The sequence below is a fragment of the Hipposideros armiger genome, unplaced genomic scaffold, assembly GCF_001890085.2.
Source record: "Hipposideros armiger isolate ML-2016 unplaced genomic scaffold, ASM189008v1 scaffold_513, whole genome shotgun sequence".
Classification (NCBI taxonomy): Eukaryota; Metazoa; Chordata; class Mammalia; order Chiroptera; family Hipposideridae; genus Hipposideros; species Hipposideros armiger.
The window spans coordinates 748,008-759,451 of record NW_017731863.1 but is presented as its reverse complement, the minus strand read 5'-3'; the positions used below and the strand labels follow the sequence as shown (position 1 = coordinate 759,451).

At 41.9% G+C, this 11,444-nt stretch overlaps 1 protein-coding gene and 1 non-coding gene across 16 annotated transcripts in view; one reads left to right on the top strand and one right to left on the bottom strand.

Annotated features, from left to right (window-relative positions):
- Positions 1-4,349: 4,349 nt before the first annotated feature.
- TRNAI-AAU (transfer RNA isoleucine (anticodon AAU)) lies at positions 4,350-4,423 on the bottom strand. Its single transcript has one exon. It is a non-coding gene; the product is annotated as a tRNA-Ile (tRNA).
- Positions 4,424-8,295: 3,872 nt separating this feature from the next.
- Positions 8,296-11,444, top strand: part of PPFIBP1 (PPFIB scaffold protein 1) — a 175,915-nt gene continuing 172,766 nt past the window's right edge. For 8 of the 15 annotated variants that reach the window (XM_019668043.1, XM_019668054.1, XM_019668050.1 and 5 more), the window contains exon 1: positions 10,953-11,183. The gene's annotated coding sequence lies outside the window, so the exon portion shown is untranslated. Of the gene's footprint in view, positions 8,400-10,952; positions 11,184-11,444 lie in introns of those variants that run through there. The other 7 variants (XM_019668056.1, XM_019668053.1, XM_019668052.1 and 4 more) reach the window with 3 other exon arrangements.

Here is an 11,444-nt window from a genome sequence, read left to right as displayed (position 1 = left end):
ACAGCAACTTGTCTGTTCCCCTTCCCCCAATTCCCCAGCACTGTTCCCATCCCCCCAATTCCCCAATAAAAATCTTAAAAAAAAATAGGGTACAATGCATGCCTCATTTTGTTGTGCTTCGCTGTATTGAGCTTCTCAGATGTGTTTTTTTTTACAAACTGAAAGCAAGACTCGCCACCAGCAAAAAGATTATGGCTCACTTTATTGAGAGACTCACTTTATTACAGTGGTCTGAAACCGAACCTGCAATATCTCTGAGGTATGCTTTTATAAGCAAAAGGTTAACAGTTATCTCTGGGTGGAGGGATTGCAAATGACTTTTCTTCTTCAGAAAATTTTATGCTATGAACATGTGTTGCTCCTTTTTTAAACATTTTGTTTTAAAGTAATTTGAAACAAAATTTGTGAGAATAGAATGAGGAACTCCCATATATCCTTTACCAAGATTTAACAATATTTAATGTTTTGCCATCATTTGTTTTATTAATTTCTCTTTCTCTCTATTTTTTGTAATGACTTGAAAGTCTGCATGTGTCATTCCCTTTACTCCATAATATCTGAATGTATGTAGCCTAAAAACAAGAATATTCTCTTATAGACCAATGGTATGGTCGTAAAACTTAGGAAATTTAACATTGATACATTAATTTACAAACCAGATCCTAATTTTGTCAATTGTCCTAATACTATCCTTTGTAGAAATATTTTTCCAGATAAGACCCAGTCCAGGATGATGTCTTACTTGTCATATTTGTCTTTTTAATCTCCCTTCATCTGGATAACTCCCTCAACCTTTCTTTGTCTTTCATGCTACTGACATTTTTTAAGAGTAGGCCAATCATTTTACTGAATGTCCTCAATTTGGGCTTGTTTGCTGTTTCCTTATGATTAAATTCAGATCATGTATTTGGGCCAGACTATTATCTAAGTGCCGATTTGTCCTTCATATAGCATCATATCTGGACGCATACAAAGTTGTTCTGCCCCTCCTGGGTGATGTTCATTTAATCACCTGGTCAAGGTGTTGTTTCCTTTCCCCACTGACATATGGTTTTCTAATCATAAAAGAAAACGTATTTTACAAAATAACCAATTGTATAAGGTCACATTACAATAACTGGAAACTGAGTTCAATGAAAAATTGTATGTCATTTGTGCAAATAACGCTTATTACACCTGTGAATAATACTGAATTTGAGGTATAGAACAGGACTTTAAAGCATCAAGTCGCAGAGAATGAACTAAGGTCTGAAGGAGTAACCTGCCCACCGTTAGTGTCAGAGCCAGGACTAAGACCGGAGTGCTTTGTCCCTGATCTGCCTCTCTTCCTGCTCTACTGTACCTTTGAGCCAAAAAACAACAAATGCTTTCCCTGCCCAGCTGTCACCAAAGAGCTCTTTTCTTCGAAAGAAGAAATCTGGTGCCCCACCTCCTCCTTGCCACTTGGTATTATAATACTCCCAGGTCTTCAGTCCAGATTCCAGATCTGCTCACATTAAAACACTGTCCATGTCCAAACTGGAAACGGGTTTCCTGTTTTATCATTTAAATGAGTTACCTTACTCCCTAGTTATCTTCCGCAAACTCATTTCTCACTGATCACCTCTCATAGCTTGGAGCCAGCAAAAGAATGAGATAAAGAGGCTACACCATGGTATGTTGGATGCATTCCACAGAGGTGCCTTTGTATAACTTGTGAGTAGAAATGATTTTTTTTTTCCTGGCTAGAAACAGAGTCAACTGTGCTATTTTGAAAACTACCACAGGCAGACAGTCCAGGAACCTATAATTGTAGAGAGGGACAGTGTCCCTGTGTGTAGGTGGTTGAAGCCTGTATAGGGCTCAGCAGTACATTCAGTGCCAGGACTGCTGAGGTTTGGACCTAGTGCTATCATTCTAATGTATTCCCTGTATTGCCATTTTGTTTCACGATAGCAAGTACTGAACTTTCTGTGCCTCCGCTTCTCATACTGGTGATAACAGGAACTGCTCTTACATACTTATGGGGCGGGGCGGGGGGGGTATTTGTGAAGACAAATAGAGCCTAATGAAATGAAACAACTTTACTGGGTCTTCCCACTGTTACGACTGTTATGAGGCCAGGTGTGGGGGTAGAACAGAACATCTCAGAGCTGAGACACTCTGCTGTGGTGAACAACGCAGGTTGTTTGATAATTTGATATTTATAGTCTTAGGGCCTCTACTGCAGGGCATATAATTTCTTTCTCCTCCCCCCTCCCTCCTTGCCTGTTCCCAAGGAAGTACGTGCCACTGAAAGTGGCATTTGGACTCCAGAGCTTCCGTGTTGCTGCCTGACTTTCTGACAAAAGTGTTATTATTTCCACACATATGACTCTTTTATTCTATAAATAAATAAAGGCAACTGAACACAACTCTGATGTCTAAAATAGGACAGGAGAAAAATAAAGCTGATCCTTAGAAGATTAATCCTCATTAGGAGGTAAAGAAAGTCAGGCAATTTTGAGTGGCATTTTGGAAGAGGGGGATCGTTTTCTTTGACATATTTATTATCTTCTAAAAGAATTTAGAAGCCCGTGTGTTAAATGGATTAGAATAAAATGCCCAACGCTAATAATTTTTCAAACAATAGTATCACATGAAAATAATTTTTAGTATGAGATTCAGCAGATTTCAGTTTTGTTTTTTTGGTTTTTTGTTGTAATTCAGCCTCTCCTAAAGCAAGTTTGAAAGTCGTCTCCAACTTTTTTTGTTCTGCACATGATGATGGAACCACTGTTTCACAATATCCACTGATTGCCCTTTTGATAGAAAAGCTCAGAACTTTGCAAATGAGTCCTACAAGAAAACAGCACCTGTCTTCATACCATTGGTGACTCTCACAAAGGTACTCAAGTAAAGCAAAATGAAGATGATTGAGGGTAGGTTTTTGTTTTTCAGTGAAACAAGATGGTAGTAAGATATGCTCTGGCTTTGTTCTCATTATAAGTAGAATAAATCTAAATTCCTTCCAGAACCTAAGTGATCTGGCTGCTGTTGTGAGAGGTGGTAGAAATATAAAACAATAAAGATTCAAGCTTCTTTTCTTTTGGACTTTGTTCAGTGCCCCTGTAATCATAGTCTCCTCATTCTAGTTGCTTAGGGAAGAAATGAGGTAGAACAGGGTCAGGTAATTAATGTAATTATATTTAATTAATATGTAATGATAATTACATGTTGAAAACTAATACATTCTAAAATTCCCACAGTGTGGGGCAAAATGTACCAAAACAGACGGAGGCTGGCCCAAAGTAATGTCACAAAGGAACACGATTTAGAGATAAACTCAATCTTGATCACTAGGCCATATCTTCAGAACTCTCACCTCATTTCAGAATAAAATCACTTAACTTGTCACACTTCTTGCAGGGCAGATAACATGCTCTCACATTTATAATTTCATCTGAAGTCATAGTGTTAGGCTCTTTCAAGTGGTGAGGCATTAAAGAGTGTTCAGGTTATTTGGGAGATGGAGATTCAGTGCGAGACCACCTGGGGAATGAAGAAAATGCCGGAGACCACTGAACCATTAAGCCTCATGGGAACTGGAGTATGGTTAAGAATTCATCATTAACTCTACTAGTCTATCCTTCTTGTAACTCAGCTCTCCTCCCAGCACAAACTCTAGTACCAAACTGGGTTGAATCATGCTACTTCTCAGCATGTGACCTTGGACAAGTTACTTAAGCTCTCCGTGCCTTACTTAGTTTCCTCGTCTGTGAAATAGAAACAGCCTCACAGGGTTGAAATTAACATGTTGAAAACAATTTAAAATAGTACCAAGGACACAGACATTGGTGTTTCCAATTATCACTATCATTTTTATTACTGTTGTTACATCTTCCATTACTTCTGCAGCTACCCTTCACTGCCCTCCTGGTGTCCAGTGCCTTATGGTTTCAGTTACTGCCTTTTGTCTGTGTGACTCGCAGCATCTATCCCTTTCTGCTTTATATTTTACCTGAGTTACTGACTTTCCCTTGATCTCATCTTTTTATGTTTCATGCTTCTGCTTACTCATGCTTCTGTTTATTGCCTTCATTCTATTTGCTTCTTTCCTCCTTTCTTTTCTATTCTGTCTGGCTTTCTATGTGTTTTATATTCACTTTCTTGAGAGAGGATTTGATAAGGCCACCTAGTGACTATTCAGTATGGAGCTCTGCTGACGCGTTCCTAAGCTTATTTGCCCCAGGCTATTGGCAAGTTTATACTTGATTGTCTTTTTTTTTTCTTTCTAAATTTTATTGGGTAACAGCCATGGTCATTGGTTACACATTGCTTTCATGCTACAATGGCATAGTTGACTCTTTTAAGAAGGGCGCAGCTCACAGTGACCCATGCGGGGATCGAACCAGCAACTCTGGTGTTATTAGCACCACACTCTAACCAACTGAGCTAACTGGTCACCCCAATACTTGATTGTCTTTAATTCAGGTGGGAATCCATGCTCCAACCAGCACTGTTCAAGATGGCAAGGGTCTCAGGATGTTCCCTGAGAGTCCTGTGTGTGTAGAGAACTATTTTGGACTGTCAGAAGGAGACTGTGGGGGGAGCAGCACCTAGAGTTTCACAACTCTACCCCAGTATGTTCTTTTTTTTAACATTATTGCCATCCCATTTAGGGATGGAGAAATTCAGAAACTCAAAAATGTCAAGTGATCCTCAGTCTTATAACTCAGTGCATGCAGAGCTTTATTTAATTTTACTAAACAAGAGGTGCTATTTCTTATATATCCTTTTATTCAGGAATGGGTGATAATCTTTTTTCAGAAATGGCATCTTGCAAAATGTAAAAAAAGGTAGTCCTAATGGCTATTACATTATATCCACTTCAGAATCCAAGCAACAACATAGAGTCAAATGGAAATTATTAAAGATGAAATAAGAGGAAAGAAGTTTAAAGCATTTAAAAGACAGACATGCTAAAGTGATGGTTGTAACTTTCTCTTTGCTCCCTTCACACCTTGGCCAGTTTAACAAACCACAGTACTAATTACCTGGCAATTCAGATGCTACACAGTCAGCATCCTTCAATGGAAAGGCTTTTCTGGAGATAGAATCTGGAGGAGCAAGGGAAAGCAGCAGAGAACATCACTTTTATAGGATTTGGGAGATAAGGTACTCTAGCTTGAAGGTTCGTTCATCGACAACTTGTTTCAACTTGCCAGGAAAGTTCCTTTAATGAAAGCACTTATTTAAACCAGTTGTCCCCTCCTTGTCTTTCATCTGCTTTTAGTTAACACTCATTCCTCTTAGTCCTCTTAGAACTTTGTGGATTGAAGTCTAACATGCCATTTTAAAATGTAAATTCTAGTGAAGTAGAAGAATTCTAGTTAAGGATTAGGAGAGACTGAATAAAGCCACAGTAAATTAATGATTGTCCAAGTGAAAAGGCGAGTAGAGTAGGAATTAATGGATCGGTCGGAGGCCTGGGAATCACACATGGCGCTGGTCCCAGAGAGTGGGAAGCAGCACAATGTAAAACTGGGTAAATTCTGATTAACAGTGAGCCATGACTTCTTATGTGAAAAATGAGCTTTACTTTATATTGTGGCAGGTGAAAATCAAGGTGGGAGTTATGAGTAATGCTTTACTGTTGATTGAACATGTTCCCAGGACCTCTAAAGAGGCCTGTGTCCTGTGTATGTTGGTAGGGAGGAACGGCAGTGACTGTACCATGGAAAGGGCTGATGGCCTGGGGAAGCGTTTGTCCTGCTTGGGAAGAACGCTATGCAGATCAGCTGCATGGAATGGAAAATAGGAATTGCTGCTCTGTATTGAAAGGACTCACCCTCTATCCTGTTGGCCTCTTTCAAAGGATAGGAATCAGACATATTTTTTTAGGAAAGTTGTTTAATTCAGCCAATAATTGAAAATTAATCAAAGGCCATGAAAAAAGAGTTTCTATCTTTAATTAATTTTTTTTCAATTTATAAATAGAATAATAAAATGGGGAAGCTGGCTGTAACTAGGTTTCTGAATTTATCTGGCAGGTGACCAGAGAATAACCAACACAATCTGGGTTGTAAAGAAAGAGTGATTAAAACAAGGCTCTGCTTGGAGAGAGATAGTGGGCCTATTTCTAATCTGTCTCCACGGGCAGGAAGAGACGGGGGAGGAGGGTTAGATTCATAAATGATGTCAGTGGTGGTAGCTGAGTAGTGGCTTAATATCCAGCTAAAGGATATTAAAACTGTGTCTGGGTTATCAGCAGTGCCGTGTTTAGAATCAGACAGGATAAGCAGCAATTTTCTTTATAAGGAATTCTAAAGCTAAGCTTGTTTCGTTTGAATTTGGGTTCGTGATTTATACCATGTGTTCAACCCATTCTGTGTTTAGAGACGTGGCTGGGATGAGAACCATCTGAGGCATCCAGATCCTTTACGATCACTCTGGGCAATTTCTTCCTGAACTTTTAAAGAACCTAGCCCACAGCAGGTTAGAAGTTTTCAGCAAAAGGCAGCATTCATTCCCTCAGTAAATTTTCATTGACTGTCCAGAGGACAATGCATAGTTCCAAATCCCATAAAGGATGTAAAGATAAAACAAATTGGCATCCTGCCCTCAAGGACTACAAGGAACTTGCAGTCAGTGGAGGACATAAACCATATATAAAGATAGTAGTATCTTGTTGTTTTATGGCATAAGAAAAAGGGAAATATGTTTACTGATGACTTTTTATGTGTCAGGCAACATGCTCTGTCATCATGCATATGACATCTCATCAGATCTTCACGACAACCCTGTGAGATGGATTTTAGTAGAAATGGGCAAACATGATTCTTAACTGAGGAAACATTATTAGGGAACATGGGTGCAAAATTTTCCAGTTTGAGAGCAGTGTGGGGATACGAAGCAGAGTGGATGATAAGTTCAGGAACATAAGTTGGGGGCCAGGATGTATAGGCCTTTGGATGCCAGTTTCTTCCTTGGTCAACATTTCAAGTGTTTTGAAAGGAGTCAAGGGTAATCAGGGCCATGCTTTAGATAGCTGTAGCCGGGGGCCTGTGAAGGCCACACAGACAAATGACATGGCCTTGATGAGATGGGTGAGCCTTCCCTGGAATCTGCATCTGAACAGACTAAGTAGGGGATATGTCCTCCTGCCTGCAGAGGCTTGGGGGTGGGGATAATAAAAAGAGTGAACCTGCAATCTGTTAACTCCAGAGGGTGGAACTGAAAGAGCAGACGGTGGACAATCAATGCTTTAGATATACTATATAAAGCAAAAGGGGCTTGCAGTCGGAGACCTTGGTTTCAATCCCAGCTAGGGGTGTACTGAAGCAATTGACTCATGTAACCTTCTGTGCCTTTGATTCTTAGGTTAAAATGGGGCTAATAACACCCACCGTACTTGATGGTTGTGGGGATTAAATGAGACAAGACTGAGGTCTTTGGGGGAATAGTCAGAAAATCAGGACCTGGCTCCCGAGGTGAAAGACCTTCAGTGGTGGGCTACTCCCCTAGCTCATGGCTCCCTGTTGCCAGATCAATTCAAGCCAGGGCTAGGCTGCGACTTGTCAGCAATGCTATAGAAGAGATTTTTGCTTCCAATAGGTATCAGATGACCTTTAGAGCCTATTCTAAGCTTTACTTTTGTTATTTCTGCAGGTTTTCTCTTGCTTTTGAAGTGTCCTCTACCCCACTCCCACCCCATAGTGATAGTATCTGGCAAAATTCATAGGTGCTAAAGGTAAAGATTATAGGAATAACTAGGCAGAAAACTGATATCTAGGCCTTCAGAGCTAATTAGCGTTGAAACCACAGGAGTCGTAAACAGAGTTTTCCATTAAGTCCACTAAGATCCAGGTTAGTAGGTAAACTCTGGGTAGCTGCTCATCGGGTACCCTGTTTCACTTCTGCTGCAATGTCACTTCTGCTGCTGATTCTTTGGGGCTTCCCAAAGATACCCAGAGGCCAGTGGTTTCAATATATTTGTTTTCAAGTGTTAGAGCCCCTTTTAAAAATGAAGCATTAGGGTGAAGCCAAAAAATGTAGTACAGAGAAGAGCTGTAACTCAATCGGGAGGGAGGGAAGAAGGTGGGGAGAAGGCTGAAAACTGGCCCATGGATTCCTTTCTCACCCACTCTGGAACCCCTGGTTTGAACACCACTGCTGGAGCCCTGGCCTGTTTTCAGCTTTCCTCTTGAGTCTTTTGTTTTCCGGATTCTGATGGCAGCTGTTATCACTCCAGCTGTGGAGGGGATGGGAGGCAACTTCCTGTTATTCTATCCTGCCATCCCTATGGGGTGGGACAGTCCCTCCCCCACCTCCTGCTGCTGGTTGGAGAATGCGAGCCTGGGTGCAGCCATCTATGACTGGGGCTGGAAGAATAACTGGTAGCCACTCAGCCACTGTTTGAAGGCATTTGGGAGAGCAAGGTAGGCAGCAGGCATGACACACAAGTGTGTCCCTGACTGTGGGAGAGGGAAGGATGAATGGTGAAGAGGCAGGTTAAGTGGTGGGTGCAGAAAATACCTAAGGGAGTTAAGGGTTGTTGCAGGAATGGTGAGATGGTGGGGAAAGGGAAGGACTCTGGCCAAAGTTGTAGGGGTAGGGAGTGGGGGTGTGGAGAAAGACAGTTATGGTTTCTGACTGTGAAGCTACTTTGGGTTTGGGTGTATTTAAGAAATGGAGGGAGGTTAGAGGTGATATAATGATCTATTTTTCTGTCCTGTATTTTTATTGAGTCTTTTTCTTGAATTGGGTGTAAGGAATACAAAGAGGTATTATGCATGGAGCTCGGTCTTCAGAGTTTTGGGAAGGTTGGCAATGTATGTAACTAGACATATTTAACCGTATGTTTACACATCTGTACAATCTCAACAAAGCTTACAACAAACCTTGATGTATTATCAGTCCCATTTCATAGGAGAGGTAACTGAGAGATGTTTTAGGGACTAGGCCAAGTTACATAGCAAGTAAGTGGCAGAGCTGGGCAATGGACCCCAAGCCCTTTTTCTGTCCACCGTAGTGCACAGCAAGGGCAAGGACTTCCATTATGCTTTGAGAGAAGGGTGGGACTTAACACTCAGAGGAAGGGGTCAAAAGGTACCAACTTCCAGTTATAAAATAAATCAGTCCTGGGGATGTAATGGACAGCATGGTGACTATAGTTAATGATACTGGCTTACATATTGTAAGGATGCTAAGAGTGGATCTTAAAAGTTCCTAAAACAAAAACAAAAATAAAAACAAACATCACAAACCCACACATCCAGAAGAGTGGGGTTTCCTGTTAGGCCAGAAGGTGAGAAGTAAGCAGGATCTGTGAGTAGACCAGTTTGACTGCAGCCGAGTATTTCCCAAGACTGAAGTAGGAGATAAGGTAGGGAAGATGAAAAGAGGCCAGATTAGGGACAGTTTTAAGCGCCTAGCCAAGATTGGGGTGTGTGTGAGGGGGGCCTGATTTAGAGGGAAAGATGATGGCAAAAACCAAACAGTGTTTTAGAAAGCTCAGCTAGTAGTGGTGCATAGAAAGACTTAAAGACTTAAAGCTGGGGAAATATGGAGTCAGAAGTTTAAGTTAGCTTGGAGTAGTGTAGGTCTGTGCTGACAAACAGCACAGTGGTAATAACATGAAGGTAGGTCTGTGAGAGCACTGGTCTGGGTCTATGGATATTTTTAGTATTATAGTGCTCCAATTTTTCAAATGAGTGTAGACTGTGGGCAATCACTGCTTTAGAGAAAAAATGGCTTTGGAGCCCAATGGACCTTGGTATCCACCCCAGCTCTGGAGAAATTTGCTTGTGTAACCTTGCTTCTATGTTTAAATGAGGCTAATGACACTCACTTTACAGGATGGTTGTGAGGATTAAATGAGACACAATGTTGGACTCTGCATCACTCTACAATTTTTGGCAGAATGGTGAAATGCATGCCGTTGTCATTCATCGAAAACAAACAAAACCAACAGAAAGTCAATAATTAATTCATTGTACTTCCAGAAGATGATGGATAATATGCTCCCTCTATCTCCTATAAAGAGAGACACTTTTCACTATTCAGTTCTGCCTTGGAGTAGATACTAGGTGAATTGAAAGAACATCTCCCGAGAATGTTTCAGTTCTGTTAGCATTATATCTGTCAAGGGTAAATGTTGGTTAATTCTTAATTGATAGCTCAGCCTCTGCAATTGGTTCCATTCAACAGTAATTATTCTCATGTGGCTTGTTGAACTCAATTGTGAGATTGCTCCCCATCCCCACCCCCTTTTTCAGTTGTGCACGAAAACAGCAGCGTGAAGACTGTTAAAAAGGTAAATAGTAATTTTTTCTTACTTCAGAGCTTCAATTTTATTTGTCTGGAAGCTCACATGGTGTGATTTTTTTTCATCGCTAACAGCAAAAACAACCACATGGTCGATAACGCTGCAAGTTAACAATTCAGAGCTGGGTCGCCTTTTCTAGCATTCTCTTCCAAATTTTTTTCCGAAGTGCTTTTGAAGTTCTAAATTTCCCGTCTACGGGAACAACCAGCAGTCCCAAGATAAAAGGGTAGCAGAGTGAACTGGCGTGTTCCTTTATTTGCCTGACTTAAAGCTAGCCATTTTCTGCTCCACGCACCGCCAGACTCGTACTTGCCCGTGACACAGAGGCAATTGTTTTTCCTTAAAAAGGGGGCTTGGGTGGGTTAGTTTCGTTTCTGATCTGGGATACAGTAAACACGCCAAGAAAAGTTTAAAACACAGCTCGCAAGGCTCTTCACTATGTATCTCCTTTCCTTAGATAAGCAGAAAAGGCAGTATTTTTTTTTTTTTTTCCATCAACAACCACTTCCAGCCCTAGTTCTGGCTCAGCGAGGAATGTATAAAATTAGTTGACTCCTCTGAGTGACTGTCCCCAAGCCCAATCAGCAGGAGCCAGGGCGCTGCCGACCCCTCCCCCTTGCGAACTCTCTTTGGCTAATTCCTGCAGGGAGGGAGGAGAGAACGAGGCAGTGGGAGGGGGAGGTACCTGGGACTGGGAGTGATGTCAGCTCCCAGCTCGGTGCCTGCCCGGATTCCTGACATGGTGTAGGGCCCAGAGGGTGGGGAAGGCTTGAGCGGGACGGGACAGAATTGGGGTTTGCTAGCCTGCGGCGGGGCCCGAGTGCCGGAGCTTTGAACCCCGAGAGAAGGTGAACCAGAACTTTTGGAACTAGTGCCGGCGGCTTCCACACCCCAGGTAAGGGCGCCTGACTCCTCTCAGAGACCGGAGGGAAGTGACACCGTTGTATGGTTGCTGCTGGGTATTGCAGCTGCTCCCCCTTATCCCCGGGTCGATTTCCTTTTCCAACTCATTCCTTTTTTCCCAATGGGAACGGACACTTTGGTGGGGGTGGGGGTAGGGTTTAACTCCTGGGGCTTCCAGCTAGCTTATATGTGAAAAATACCTCCCGGATTGGACATGTAAGGTCTTGTTTGCATCATCAGACCCCCCCCCCCC